At 43.8% G+C, this 15,970-nt stretch overlaps 1 protein-coding gene across 2 annotated transcripts in view; it reads left to right on the top strand.

The window, feature by feature from the left end:
- The window catches only part of LPCAT3 (lysophosphatidylcholine acyltransferase 3), a 41,685-nt gene that overhangs the window by 17,858 nt on the left and 7,857 nt on the right, over positions 1-15,970 (top strand). The window lies entirely within an intron of this gene.

Below are 15,970 nucleotides of genomic sequence, written 5' to 3'. Positions count from 1 at the left end.
GCCAGGCATGGTGGCACACGCCTGTAGTCCCAGCTACTTGGGAGGCTGAGGCAGGAGAATTGCTTGAACCTGAGAGGCAGAGGTTTCAGTGAGCCAAGACTGCACTACTGCACTCCAACCTGAGGAACAGAGCGAGACTCTGTCTCAAAAAAAAAAAAAAAAAAAAAAAGAATGTAAGTAATTTGCCGAAGCTGCAGAGCTAAATTTTAAACTAGATAATTCTGATTCCAAAGCCCAGATAATCTGGCTAGAAGTTGCACCAGGGGATTCACTGATTTACAAAGAATTAGAATGTGATAAAATTCCCTGAGTACAGGCAAGTGTGATTTTTATCTTTGCTAGTAAAGCCATTTAGATGTCTTAAAGTGCCTCAATCTGTTGCACCTGTTCTACTAAAACAAAGAAATGAGTCAACGGCCTCTTTTAGCTTTAACATTCTGTCTATACATTTTTATAGAATAATTTTTAGTTATTGCAGCAGGTTTCACCAGTCAGCCAACGGGTGTGTATAACATTAATCACTCGCACTACACCTCAGAAGTCTTGCTTATTAAGAGCACTCAGCTTAAGTGAAGAAATTAAAGAATTTTGGTAGGCCTTTGGGACAGTTCAAGTTTAGGTTGTTTGGCTGGGTTGAGAGAGTAAAAAACTAACATTTCTTAACCTAACCCTTTTTCTTTCTTTCTCACAGGTAACAACTATCCAATAGCTTACCTTTAAAATGTCCCCTCTATTGTTCCTCCCTCAGACATTTTTGATCACTTGTCCCAGTTTCCATGAGTCCTGTATCACAGCTGTCACAATGCTTGAGCTATTCAGGTGGAGGTAACTTTCAGAAATGAACTGCTGAAGGGGGCAGAGTGCTCAAGAATTAGATTAACAAAGAAAGTACACCTAAATTTAGCATTAAAGTGAACTTTTAAAATATTTTTCAATAGGAGGATAAGCAAACATAAAAATGGGTGTGCTTATGTCTATAAACAGGTGCTGGAGCATAGATTGTTATCTGGACATCAAAGAATAATAGAGCTGTAGCTTTAAAAGAGCACACAGCTGGTTATTAGAGATTCACTTCCAGGTCACTGCCAAGTGCCAAGGCATGTGGCAAGAATAGTAGAATGGAAATCAGGTGATGTGGATTCTAATTTGAGCTCTGCTCTGTTAACCTTGGGCATGCCAGTTATCCCCTTTGGACCTTAGTCTCTTATCTACCTAATGAAGGGTTTGGAGCAGGTAATTCTTCAGTTCTAAGTAAGAATCTGTATTCATGAATAACTGTTCAGCATATGACTCAGCCCAAGGTGTACAGGATTGCTGGAGTGTGGAAGGTATGTTGGCTCCTGCCTGTACTAGCAACAAGGCTTAATCTAGTGAACAGAAAGGATCAAAGGTGGCTATATCCCCACCTAAATGTCCATGATCTACAAGTGCTCTTCTAGCTGGCAGAGTGGGTCAGTAATGAGATTTTGTATCTCATTATATGAAGTTCTAAGCACTGAGCCTAATCAGTTACCCATCACTTAAGTAGACAGTGTCAGGCAGAGCTTAACTCTTCTTCCTATTTTTCTTTGTCTTCCTTTTCTCTGTAAGTTCTCTAACATAAGGAACTTCCATTTTGGTGAAAGAATAGAAAAGTTGAGGGACAGGCCAGGTGTGTTGTAAGTAAGACTGATCCAGCTGATTGGTTTGCCATTTAGATTGCATGGCAGACATCTGCCATAAGCACTTAAAACACACCTTCAATAGGCATTAGAAAGCACACACACGGCCAAACATAGTAGCTCACACCTGTAATGCCAATACTTTGCGAGGCTGAGGCAGGAGGATTGCTTGAGCCCAGGAGTTCAAGACCAGCCTGGGCAATATAGCAAGATGCCATCTCTACAAAAAATTTAAAAATTATCTGAATGTGGTAGTACATTCCTGTGGTCTCAGCTACTCAGGGGTCTGAGGTGGGAAGATCACTTGAGCCCAGGAGATCAAGGCTGCAGTGAGCCATGACTGTGCCATTGCACTCCAGCCTTTGCGACAGAGCAAGACCCTGCCTCAAAACACACACACTGACTAGGGATGGTGGCTTATGCCCAGCACTTTAGGAGGCTGAGGCAGGCAGATCACTTGAGGTCAGGAGTTTAAGACCAGCCTGGCCAACATGGTGAAACCCTACTCTACTAAAAATACAAAAATCAGCCATGCGGCCAGGTGCAGTGGCTCTCGCCTGTAATCCCAGCACTTTGGGAAGCTAAGGCAGGAGGATCACCTGAGGTCAGGAGTTCGAGACCAGCCTGACCAACGTGGTGAAATCCTGTCTCTACTAAAAATACAAAATTAGCCCCGTGTGGTGCACATGCCTGTAATCCCAGCTACTCGGGAGGCTGAGGCAGGAGAATCACTTGAACCCAGGAGGCAGAGGTTACGGTGAGCCGAGATCACGCCATTGCACTCCAGCCTGGGCAACAAGAGCGAAACTCCATCTCAAAAAAAAAAAAAGAAAAGAAAATCAGCCATGCATGGTGACACACAGTTGTAATCCCATCTACTTGGGAGGCTGAGGCAGGAGAATCGCTTGAACCTGGGAGGCAGAGGTTGCAGTAAGCCAAGATTGCACCACTGCACTCCAGCCTGGGCAACAGAGTGAGACTGTGTCTTGAAACACACACACACACATAATTTGCTGTCGTTTTGGGGGCATGGTGGCACATACCTATAGTCCTAGCTACTTGGGAGGCTCAGGCAGGAGGATCACTTGAACCCAGGAAGTTGAAACTGCAGTGAGCTGTGATTGTGCCGCTGCACTCCAGCCTGGGCAACAGAGTGAAGTACTGTCTCAAGAAAATAAAAAAATAAAGAAATAAAAATATAAGGTTTAGATGGCAACTTTAAAATGTGAAAGGAGGATATATAGTTTTTCAAAATTCTTCTAGGAGCTATGCCAGCAAAAAGGTTTGAAGACCTGAAGACCATTATATCAGTGGCATAAACATCTTTAATTTGTCCTTTTCCTTCTCCTACACCTAGTCAGTTGATTTTTTTTTCCCATTTATCAATTTCAGACTCTGCCTGGTTTTTCACTTTCCCATCCATTTTGTTACAATATTTTTCCTCCCTTCAAATTAGCCCAGTCTCTTCGAGTGAATGCCCCATGCTCCTTCCTACCGCTGTGTCTTTACTACATTATCCTCCCTTGGAATGCCGTCATCTCTTCTCTGTTCAAGAACTACTTCTCTCGACTACTGTGGTCGAGATTGATTTCTCTTTAACCTCTACAACATTGGCTATTCCATACAGTTAGCCCTTAGCATAGAACATCATTGTTTGATTTTGCTCCTTAAGAATAGAAAGCACCTCTTAAAATTCTACCATATTCCCCCAATGCCTAATGCAATGCTAACCACATAGTGAGTGCTTAATAAATATTGTATTGACTGCCTAGAGTACAGAGCACTTGTTCACTCATTGTTCGGCCATTCAGCTAATACTTTTTGAGAAATTTTGTGTACCAGGAACTGTACTAGGCACTGGGGTACGGTAGGGACTAAAGTAGATGATAATCCCTGCTTTGAAAGACTGAAAAGTATGATATATGGTATGTCAAAAGGTAATAAGTACTGAGAAGAAAAATAGAAAAAGCAGGAAAGAAGAACAAGAAGTGTGTGATGGGGGAGGGTTACAGGGTGGGGAGGGGTAGTGTTGTATACACTTCTAGATAAGATAGGGAAGTCCTCACTGATACTTATGGTGACATTTTACAAAGGACCTGAGGTGTAGGAAGGATTTGAGCTTATCTGTGCAAAGAGCCTTCCAGGCAAGGAACTTACCATGTGAAGGCACCAAGGCTGGACCTGCTTAACATTCCAGGAAGGGAAAGCTTTGGGGCTGGAGCAGAAGGATAGAGGCCAGATTGAGAGATGAGTCAGAGGACAGTGGGGCCCGGGCAGAGGGACAGAACCTGCGGGTGCTGGCAATCAGCCTTTTGATCTGAGTGAGAATGGAGGCCTTGAGAGGGCTTTGAGCAGAGGAGTGACCTGCTGACTTAAGTTGAATAGAACCCTCTAGATGCTTCATTAAGGCTAGACTGAAGGGAGGCAAAGGCAGGGTGAGATCAGTCAGGAGGCAACTATATAATGATAATACATTGAATATAATAATGATATATTAATAATAATAATCCAGAGATAGTGGCAACTCAGACCAGGGGAAGCAGCAGAGGCGGAGAGAAGTGGTCAGATTTTGGATTTATTTTGAAGGTAGAACAGACAGGATTGCTGACTCTGTTGAGTAGTCAGCTGGGAGCTATTGATGGTTTCTGAGCAGGAGCTGAAGGAAGATTACCCCGGTATAGGACTGCTGGGAAGACGTGGTGCAGGCAGAGATCAGGTAGGAGGCCATTGCAAGGATTTAAGGGTGAGATCCATAAGGGTTTTAATTGCAAATCAGCAGAGGAAAAAGGGAGTGGTGATGGTCATGGTGACAGTGATGGTGAGAGAGACTGGAAAGGAGGAATCAACAGGATTTCATGACTAGATAACAGAGAACCAATATGAAGAAGGAAAACACTTTTTTTTTTTTGAGACGGAGTCTGGCTCTGTTGCCCAGGCTGGCGTACAGTGAGACGATCTCAGCTCACTGCAACCTCCGCCTCCTGGGTTCAAGCAATTCTCCTGCCTCAGCCTCCTGAGTAGCTGGGATTACAGGCATGCACCACCACGCCCGGCTAATTTTTGTATTTTTAGTAGAGATGGGGTTTCACCATGTTGGTCAGGCTGGTCTTGAACTCTTGACCTGGTGATCCGCCTGCCTTGGCCTCCCAAAGTGCTGGGATTACAGACGTGGAGCCACCACGCCCTGGCAGGAAAACACACTTTTGAATGTTGTGTGACCTGGAGAATGGTAACACTGTTAATTTAAAAAAAAAAAAAAAAAAAAAAAAGCCCAGAGACAGCTGATTTAGGGAGAAATTTATGCCTTAGTTATACAAAGTTCGAGATGGTAATGAAATATCAAATTAAAACTGTCCAGCAAGGAAGTAGGAAATGTGGAACTGAAAAAGAAGTTAGAACTAAAGATGTGGATCTGTCTTTGGCATAAAGATTATATTAAGTTACTTGAGAGTAGATGAGTTTCCAAAGAAGCAGTGTAGCAAGAATAGTGGAGGGCCAAGACTGGATCCTGGGGGTCAGCAACATCTAGGAGCCAGAAAAAATGCCTTCGGTGAAAGAGACGGAAAGATGGGTCTATTCAAATTGTAGTCAGCCAACCCATGCCAGAAGTAAGCACAGAAAGTAAGAGTGAACATTGGCCAAGCACAGTGGCTGATGCCTGTAATCCCAACACTTTGGGAGGCCGAGGCGGGCAGATTGCTTGAGCTCAGGAGTTCGAGACCAGCCTGAGCAACATGGTGAAACTCCAACTCTACAAGAAATTAGCCGGTCCTGTGCACACCTGTAGTCCCAGCTGCTAGGGAGGCTCAGGTGGGAGGATCACTTGAACCTAGAAAGTTGAGGCTGCAGTGAGCTGTGAGCATGCCACTGCACTCCAGCGTGGGCAACAGCCCGGTGGCTCACGCCTGTAATCCCAGCACTTTGGGACGCCAAGGCAGGTGGATCACTTGAGGTCAGGAGTTCGAGACTAGCCTGGCCAACATGGAGAAACCCCATCTCTACTAAAAATACAAAAATTAGCTGGGCATGGTGGTGCACACCTGTAATCCCAGCTACTCGGGAGGCTGAGACAGGAGAATCACTTGAACCTGGGAAGCGGAGGTTGCCGTGAGCCAAGATCATGCCACTGCACTTCAGCCTGGACAACACAGAGAGACTCTGTCCCAAAGGGAAAAAAAAGAAAAAGATCCAGGAGATCCATTCCTAGGTATATACCCAAGAGAATTGAAAACATAAAAACATATGTTCACACAAAAACTTGTACATGGGCTCATACCTGTAATTGCAGCACTCTGGGAGGCCAAAGCAGGAGGATCATTTGAGGCCAGGAGTTCAAGACCGGCCTAGGCAACATAGTGAGACCCTGTCTCTACAAAATGCATGAATGTTTGTAGCAGCATTCTTCATAATGTTCCTAAAGTGGAAACAACCCAGTTGTTTGTCAGCTGATGAATGGGTAGATTATATGCAGAGTATCCAGGCTGGGCGTAGTGGCTCATGCCTGCAATCCTAGCACTTTGGGAAGCTGAGGTGGACAGATCATTTGAGCTCAGGAATTCAAGACCAGCCTGAGCAACATAGTGAGACCTTGTCTATAAAAAATTTTTAAATGTTAAAAAAAAGAATGCAGAGTATCCATACAACGAGATATTATTCAGCCATAAACAGGAATGAAGTACTGATACATGCTACAACATGGATGAACCTTGAAAACATGCTAAGTGAAATAAGCCAGACACAAAGATCTACATATTGCCTGACTCCATTTATATGAAACACCTAGAATAGGCCAATCTATAGAGACATAAAGTAGATGAATGGTTGCCAGGCTCTGGGAGTTAAGAGAGAATGGGAAATGACTGCCAACATGTATGGGGTTTCTACTTGAGGTGATGAAGATATTCTGAAATTAGATAGATAGTGGGGATGCCTGCACAACCTTTTTTTTTTTTTTCTTTTTGAGATGGAGTCTCGCTCTGTTGCCAGGCTGGAGTGCAGTGGTGCGATCTCAGCTCACTGCAATCTCTGCCTCCTGGGTTCAAGCAATTCTCCTCCCTCAGCCTCCTGAGTAGCTGGGACTACAGGCAGGCACCACCACGCCCAGCTAATTTTTTGTATTTTAGTAGAGACAGGGTTTCACCATGTTGGCCAGGATGGTCTTGATCTCCTGACCTTGTGATCTGCCCTCCTCCGGCTCCCAAAGTGCTGGGATTACAGGCAGGAGCCACCACGCCCGGCGACAACCTTTTGAATATACTAAAAAACATTACATTTTACACTTTGAAGGGTGAATTTTATGGTAAATTATATCTCAGTAGAAAAAAATCCAGGAAACTGTGTATAGTCAGCCCTCCATATTTGTGGGTTCCACATTCATGGATTCTAAGCTAAATAATAATAGAATAATAAAAATATAAATAAAAAACAATATGCTATATAGCAGCTATTTGCATAGCATTTACATTATATTAGGTATTATGAGTAATCCAGAGATGATTTAAAGTGTATGTGAAGATGTGCATAGGTTACATGCAATACTACACCATATTATATAAGGGACTTGAGCATCTGTGGTGTCTGCTGCGAGTACTAGAACCAATCCTTCATGGACACCAAGAGATAACTGTATTCAAAACCAATGAAACCAGTGAAAGAGAAGTTTCAAAAAGATTGAAAACACAGCAGGGCAGTCAAGGAAACCAGGGAGAAAGGAAAGACTACTGGATTTGGGTATTAGAAGATGAAAGATTAAAACAAATCATTCCATATCAGCATGCAGTCCATAGACTACTCCTAAGAGTTCCTGAGACTTCTTTAAGGAATCTCTTTGGGGTAAAAATTATTTTCATGATACTACTAAGATGTATTTGTCTTTTCACTATGTTGACACTTGCACTGATGTTGCAAAATGGTGGTAAAACTGCTGGCGCCTTAGCACAAATCAGGAGAGTGACACCAAACTGTACCAGTCATCACTGCATTCTTTACTGCCATGCACTCACAATCAAAACAGAGCCAGTTTCACTTAAGAATCGTTGATGAAGTGGTAAATTTTTTTTGTTTTTTTTTGAGGCAGGGTCTTACCCAGGCTAGAGTGCGGTGGGGGCATCACAGCTCACTGCCGCCTCAACTTCCTGGGCTCAGGTGATGCTACCTCAGCCTCCTGAGTAGCTGAGGCTACAGGTGTGCACCACCACACCTGGCTAATTTTTGTTTTTGTTTTGTTTTGTTTTGTTTTTAGAGATGGGGTTTCACTCTGTCGCCCAGGCTAAATATTGTTAATTGTATCAAATGTCAGTCCTTGAATAAATCTTTTTTTTTTTAACTGGCATGCACCACCACACCCAGCTAATTTTTGTATTTTTAGTAGAGACGGGGTTTCGCCATGTTGGCCAGGCTGGTCTGGAACTCCTGACCTAAAGTGATCTACCCGTCTTGGCCTCCCAGAGTGCTGGGAGGTGTGGGCCACCATGCCTCATCCTGAGTACATCTTTTTAAACTTGTTTGAAGAAATGGGAAATATGCATAAACCGCCTCTGCTGCACACTGGTAGAGTACAGTGGTTGTCACAAGGAAAAGCATTTGGGCGATTATTCAAGTTGCATATTGATTTAGCAGCTTCTTTTTTCACCGACCACCATTTTTACTTGAAAGAATGATAGACAAACTATGGTTTTAGACTTAGGCATCTGGCAGACAGTCTCTTGAAACTGTATGAAGTGAGCCTGTCACTTCAAGGTAAACAAATGACAATATTTGTAGCCAGTGATAAAATTTACACTTTCAAGTAAAAATTAGAATTTTGGAAAACTTGTATCCACTCCCATGAGCTTGACCACTTGCCAATATATACAGACTTTTCTGCTGAAATCAATGGTGAAATTTAAGGAATATGATTTTTTGATATGTATTCTAATGAAATATGCCAGTATTTAGAAGATCTGCCTAACAACAGGGACCAGTATTTTGCAGTGATCCATGTGTGATGTTACAAAGTCATGCATGGTAAAATATCCATTCAAAGTGCAAGAGAAGCCAATGGGTTTTATTATAACAAAAGTTCCTAACTGTTAAGAAACTACTACTTGTCAAGTTTTGATGTAGTGCTAAAGAATATCCAAAATTATCTGAAAATGCAGATACTTTCTCTGTCTGTGTAAAGCCAGATTTTCTTTGTATATTTTAACCAAACTAACATATTACAACAGATTAAATGCAGAAGCAGATTTGAGAATCCAGTCATCTTCTATTAAGTCAGACAGAGGCCATAAATTTATGAAAATGTAAAACAGTGGCATTCGTCTCATTAGATGGCTTTATTTCTTTGATTGTTTTGGGAAATGTAGTGGTTTACATTTAAAGTATGTTATTTATATTAATATAATGTGTAGTAGTTTTACTGTTAATATTTTTACTGAATTAATCATATCTTTTACTTTTTTTTTAGTTTTCTTTCTTTCTTTCTTTCTTTTTTTTTTTTTTTTTTTTGATTTGGAGTCTCGCTCTGTTGCCTAGTCTGGAGCACAGTGGCGTGATCTCAGCTCACTACAACCCCCACCTCCTGGGTTCAAGCGATTCTCCTGCCTCAGCCTCCCAAGTAGCTGGGATCACAGGCGCCTGCCACCGTGTCTGGCTGGTTTTTGTATTTTTAGTAGGGTTTCACCATGTTGGCCAGGATGGTCTCAAACTCCTGACCTCAAGTGATCCAACCACCTCGGCCTCCCAAAGCACTGGGATTACAGGAGTGAGCCACCACACCCAGTTTTTAGTCTTATTTTCTAACACAGTAGACATTGATATATAGTTCCCACATTAACAAAAGTTGTTTGGGGTGCTCAATTTATTTATTTATTTGTTTATTTATTTTAATTTTTTTTTGAGGCGGAGTCTCACTGTGTCGCCCAGGCTGGAGTGCAGTGGCACGATCTCGGCTCACTGCAAGCTCCGCCTCCCAGGTTCACGCCATTCTCCTGCCTCAGCCTCCTGAATAGCTGGGGCTACAGGTGCCCGCCACCACACCCGGCTAATTTTTTGTATTTTTAGTAGGGACAGGGTTTCACCATGTTAGCCAGGATGGTCTCGATCTGACCTCGTGATCCGCCCGCCTCAGCCTCCCAAAGTGCTGGGATTACAGGCGTGAGCCACCGCGCCCGGGTTATATTTTTTATTTATTTATTTATTTATTTATTTATTTATTTTTGAGACAGGGTCTCAAAAAAAACAACTTTGTTGCCCAGGCTGGAGTGCAGTGGCATCATCGTACGTAGCTCATTGTAGCTTCTGTCTCCCCAGACTCAGGTGATCCTCCTGACTCAGCCTCTCAAGTAGCTGGGACTACAGGCACGCGCCACCCACCCCACCCAACTTTTTTTTTTATTTTTTGTAGAGACAGAGTCTTGCTATGTTGCCCAGGCTGGTCTCAAACTCCTGGGTTCAAGTGATTCTCCCGTCTCAGCCTCCCAAAGCGCTGGGATTACAGGCGTGAGCCACCACTCCCAGCCAAATTTACCAGACTTAATGGAAACAGCCCATTTCTGTTTCTTCAGATGAAACCTCACAACTTTAGGATTAATAAGTAATCTCACAACTATTGTACAGGAAATAAGAAAACGTTCCCACTAACAATGCATGTTGTGATAGATCTGGTCCCTGACACAAACAGCACTTGGAACTGAGTGAAGTCCAGAGACTGAAGAATACAGTTCTATCCACTCCCTGTGCTTGACTACAACCCCTGAAGAGGGCTTGTACAAATTAAATGTATCCCAGCAGCTGCTTGAAAGACTACAGCATTGGCCGGGCACGGTGGCTCACGCTTGTAATCCCAGCACTTTGGGAGGCCGAGGCGGGCGGATCACGAGGTCAGGAGATCGAGACCACGGTGAAACCCTGTCTCTACTAAAAATACAAAAAATTAGCTGGGCGTGATGGCGGGCGCCTGTAGTCCCAGCTACTCGGAGAGGCTGAGGCAGGAGAATGGCGTGAACCCGGGAGGCGGAGCTTGCAGTGAGCCGAGATCGCACCACTGCACTCCAGCCTGGACGACAGAGACTCTGTCTCAAAAAAAAAAAAAAAAAACCACAGCATTTTGAATGTCCCTAGCATTAGGGATTATAAAGGTCCCATTCTAGTAGAAGATCCTTAGGTTTGGAGTGTACTAAAGGTCATCATCCTTCGCTTGCTAATAAGTTTCTGAAGGCCCTGCTTTAAACAAACAATCAAAAAGAAGGAACAGTTACAGTGCTGCCAAACAAGTTCTTTTTTTTTTTTTTTTGAGATGGAGTTTCGCTCTTGTTGCCAGGCTGGAGTGCAATGGCGTGATCTCGACTCACCACAACTTCCACCTCCCAGGTTCAAGCAATTCTGCCTCAGCCTTCCGAGTAGCTGGGATTACAGGCATGCACTACCACGCCCAGCTAATTTTGTATTTTTTTTAGTAGAGACAGGGTTTCTCCATGTTGAGGCCAGTCTCAAACTCCTGACCTCAGGTGATCCGCCCGCCTCGGCCTCCCAAAGTGCTGGGATTACAGGCGTGAGCCACTGCGCCCGGCCAACAAGTTCTTACAAACCTCTGGGTTGTTACAAACCCATCTGGTGCTAATAAAGGTAAGGCATCAACCCCAATCTCCAAGCTGAGAATTTTATCCTCAGGACTGAGCACTGCGGCCTGCATTCGGATGTTAGTGGGGCTGTCAGAACCGTGTCTCATGCTGTTAAAAGTGGAAGTCCTTCCCACTCAGGCCCACGGAAGCCGACTCTGATGAGTGGGAGGGTGAGCAGAAGGGGCTTCGGTCATTTTTTATAGATTCTTCAGGTAACTCTAGCCACCATATTAAGCATTGGCTCCCACAAAAAAGCATTAAGGCTCAGAAACATCTTGTAGGGTCACACCCTCCCTAAAAACAGCACATCCCTGAAGTGGTGGCTGGGCAGCCAGGCTCCAAAGCCTGCTGAGCTGAGCGGCAGCCAAGAACAAGGTTTGGTGTTTACATACTCAAAATCAGCCTGGGTTGTCACAGCAACTCACCCCAGCACAGTTCTTCCTTCTCCACGGCGGCTTGCTGCCAGGCTTTGCTGTTCTCTGTCACCGTCTTAATGTTCCTGCTAACCTGGCCTGCTGCATTCTTTTTATTTTTCTCCCAATTCCTCCGCCTTCTTCTCATGTGTTTGCTAGTGTGCAATACCTCACCTGTTTGGAACTCAACACCGTCCCCTCCTGCAAAACGCACCTGAAAGCAAGAAATAGCACACAAGGCCTCTAAGTGGCCAGAACAGATGTTACCAGGCCTAAGTCCATAAGGAAAGCACCCAAGCCCCTTGCTTTTGTCTTAAATCTTTTTTTTTTTACACCTTTAAAATAAAGTTATGGTTTCTAAGGCCTGCCGTAAATTAGGAGTAGGGAGAGGAACTATTGCCAAGCACCCCAAAAGTTCAAGAGGTGACTGTTGATCCTAGAGTAGCAAGGAAAGGGACAGACAGGCTATAAGAAGTGGACACAAGAACTCAGAACTCAGGACAGTGTAGGCCTTGTTAGAGTCAGGCAGACAATTTCACATACTCAGAACGTCATAAAGCCATCATGACTTTACTCTGGAATAGATACGATCCAGACACCTAGAAAATGTTAAATTAGATTCAACTTAAAGAGGCAGAGTAATATGTGTGGTGTTTTTCAATTTCGAGCATTCCAAATGGTTAAGGGTTTTCATGCTTAAAGAGAGAAACTTAGCTATCTAGAACTTATTTATGAGTGCTCTAGATAATTATCTACTGTTTTATATTTTTTTATTTATACCCCGTTACTAAAACAAAAGTAAAAATAAAGCAAAAGATTGAAGGCATTGACTTTTAGTCTATATACTTTCTAGTTCCTGGCTCTAGTTCTTAGCAATATTTGCTGCTAACCTGGTGTTCTGTCTCTGCCAAATTTCTGCCCATGTGAAATATATGAGACTTGATCCTATTTCCTTGCTCATTGATCTACCTGAAAGGGTCATAGATGTCTCCACCTCCCTGGAGCTAGTGATCCTATATCCCATCATCTCAGCCAGCTAGAAAACAAACCATCACATGCCACCTCCTCCCCAATTACGTGCTTCATAAACAGAATACCTGGCATATAGCAGGCACTTACTAAACACTTGGTGAATGAATACATGAGCCGGTAATCCATAAGATATCTGTAGAATTAATTACAGTTGAGCCTTGAACAGCGCAGGTCCTATGGGATCCCACCCCTTGTACAGTCAAAAATCCTCATAAAACTTTTTTTTTTTTTTTTGAGACAGAATCTTGCTCGTTGCCCAAGCTGGAGTGCAATGGCGTGATCTCAGCTCACTGCCATCTCCGCCTCCTGGGTTCAAGCAATTCTCCTGCCTCAGCTTCCCAAGTAGCTGGGATTACAGGTGCCTGCACCACGCCTAACTAATTTTTGTATTTTTAGTAGAGATGGGGTTTCACCATGTTGGCCAGGCTCGTCTCAAACTCCTGACGTCAGGCGACCCACCTGCCTAAGCCTCCCAAAGTAGGGGATTACAGGTGTGAGCTGCCACACCCGGCCGACACATATAACTTTTTTTTTTTTTTTTTTTTTTTTGAGACAGAGTCTCGCTCTGTCACCAGGCTGGAGTGCAGTGGCTCTCTCTGCTCACTGCAATCTCTGCTCACTGCAACCTCTGCCTCCCAGGTTCAAGCCTCCTGAGTAGCTGGGACTACAGGTGTGTGCCACCATGCCCAGCTAATTTTTTGTATTTTAGTAGAGACGGAATTTCACCATGTTAGCCAGGATGGTCTCGATTTCCTGACCTCGTGATCCACCTGCTTCAGCCTCCCAAAGTGCTGAGATTACAGGCATGAGCCACCACACCCAGCCACATATAACTTTTGACTCTCCAAAAACTTAACTACTAATAGAAGACTTACCAATAGCATAAACAAGTTGATTAACATATATTTTGTATGTCATTTGTATTATATATGTATTTCTTACCATAAAGTAAACTATAGAAAAGAAAATGTTATTAAGAGAATCATAAGCAAGAGAAAATATGTTTACTCTTCATTCAGTGGAAATGGATCAGCATAAAGGTCTTCCTCCTCATGATCTTCAGGTTGAGCAGGCAAGGAGGAGGAGAAAGAGAAAGGGTTGCCATCTCAGCAGTGGCAGAGGCAGAGGGAAGTCTAAGGGGACCCTTGCTGTTCAAAATTGTGTTGATCAAGGGTCAACTATACTTGCATGAAGCTATAAATTTAAGAGCCTAGCCCATTATGGGAACAGCAATTAAAAAAAAAACACGAGTTGGCCGGGCGTGGTGGCTCACGCCTATAATCCTAGCACTTTGGGAGGCCAAGGCAGGTGGATGACCTGAGGTCAGGAGTTCGAGACCAGCCTGGCCAACATGGTGAAATACCGTCTCTACTAAAAATACAAAAATTCACTGGGCATGGTGGCGGGCACCTGTAATCCCAGCTACTCGGGAGGCTGAAGCAGGAGAATCGCTTGAACCTAGGGGCCGGAGGTTGCAGTGAGCTGCCAAGATCGTGCCATTGCACTCTCCAGCCTGGGTAAAAACAGCTAAACTCCATCTCAAAAAAAAAAACACCAGTTGATCCTGGCACCAGGAAGATCAAATGGTGTTTGTTTGTTTGTTTTGAGACAGAGTCTCGCTCTGTTGCCCAAGCTGGAGTGCAGTGGCACGATCTCAGCTCACTGCAAACTCTGCCTCCCAGGTTCTAGTGATTCTCCTGCCTCAGCCTCCTGAGTAGCTGGGATTACAGGCACCCGCCACCACACCCAGCTAATTTTTTATATTTTTGGTAGAGATGGGGTTTCACCATGTTGGCCAGTATGGTCTCAAACTCCTGATCTCAAGTGATCCACCCACCTCAGCCTCCCAAAGTGCCTTGGTTTACAGGCGTGAGCCACTGCACCAGCCAGTACAGTTTTTTGTTTTGTTTTATTTTGTTTTTTTGAGGTGGAATCTCGCTCTTGTCGCCCAGGCTGGAGTGCAGTGGTGCCATCTCAGCTCGCTGCAAGCTCCGCCTCCCGTGTTCATGCCATTCTCCTGCCTCAGCCTCCCTAGTAGCTGGGACTATAGGCGCCCGCCACCACACCCGGCTAATTTTTTTTTTTTTTTTTTTTTTGTATTTTTAGTAGAGACGGGGTTTCACCGTGTTAGCCAGGATGGTCTCGATCTCCTGTCCTCGTGATCCGCCCGTCTCAGCCTCCCATAGTGCTGGGATTACAGGCATGAGCCACCACGCCCAGCCTTTTTTTTTTTTTTTTTTTAATGTATGGGGAAAAATGACTAGAAGGACAGAAACCAACATATAACATGATTGTGTGCATTTACTTATTTAACAAATAATTGAGCAATTTATTTCTGTATGATACTATTCTAAGCGTTTTAGAGTTAAGCAAACTCACAGTAAACTGTATTGCCCATGATAAAAACTGCACTTACATAATTTAAAAGCAAGAATCGCAGCAATTCATCAGGCACAGTGGCTCACGCCTGTAATCCCAACACTTTGGGAGGCCAAGGCAGGAAGATTCCTTGAGCCCAGGAGGTCAAGGCCAGCCTGGGCAACATAGTGAGAACTCATGTCCACAAAAATTACAAAATAGGCATGGTGGCAAGCACCTGTGGTCCCAGCTACTCAAGAGGCTGAAGTTGGAGGATCACTTGAGCCCAGGAGGTCAAGGCTGCAGTGAGCGATGATCGTGCCACTGCACTCCAGCCTGGGTGACAGAGCAAGAGACCCTGTCTCAAAATAAAAATAAAAGCAAGAATTGCAGAAAGTATAAACCATGACCAACTCAAGAGAATAATCAATGAAAGAATAGGCAGAATGTCTTTCCAGAAAGCAGTTGAGAGATCCCCATCCTCCACATATGCACTAGTGCAGTGGGGATGTTGCCAGGCATGGCCGCCAGACCTCTAGATAGAACACTGAAGGTGAGTCTGCAGTAAAGCCATGGAATGTGCTAATTTTAGTTTAGGAATACCAAATTTTATTGACCGTTTTTAATTCAATAAGCAACCCTTGGCCATGTATCATCAGTTCATGACCCATCAGGAGATCCTCTGTGGTTCACTCATGGCCTTTGGACTATACTCTGAATCATGGCTTTAGAAGACATTTTTTTAGTATACTTAAATGGATTTTATAACTTGGTTGATGCCCAGATTACAGACTGAGGAGTATCTCCACATATCTTGTAACTGCTATATATGCAGTCAGCAATTCCAGTATTTAGCCTGATATTAATTTATATTTTTCCTCATAATCTGATAATACGGTGCTAG

The sequence above is a fragment of the Pan paniscus genome, chromosome 10 (genome assembly GCF_029289425.2).
Source record: "Pan paniscus chromosome 10, NHGRI_mPanPan1-v2.0_pri, whole genome shotgun sequence".
Classification (NCBI taxonomy): domain Eukaryota; kingdom Metazoa; phylum Chordata; class Mammalia; order Primates; family Hominidae; genus Pan; species Pan paniscus.
Note: the sequence above shows the minus strand (reverse complement) of the source record. Positions and strands in the feature narration are given on the sequence as shown.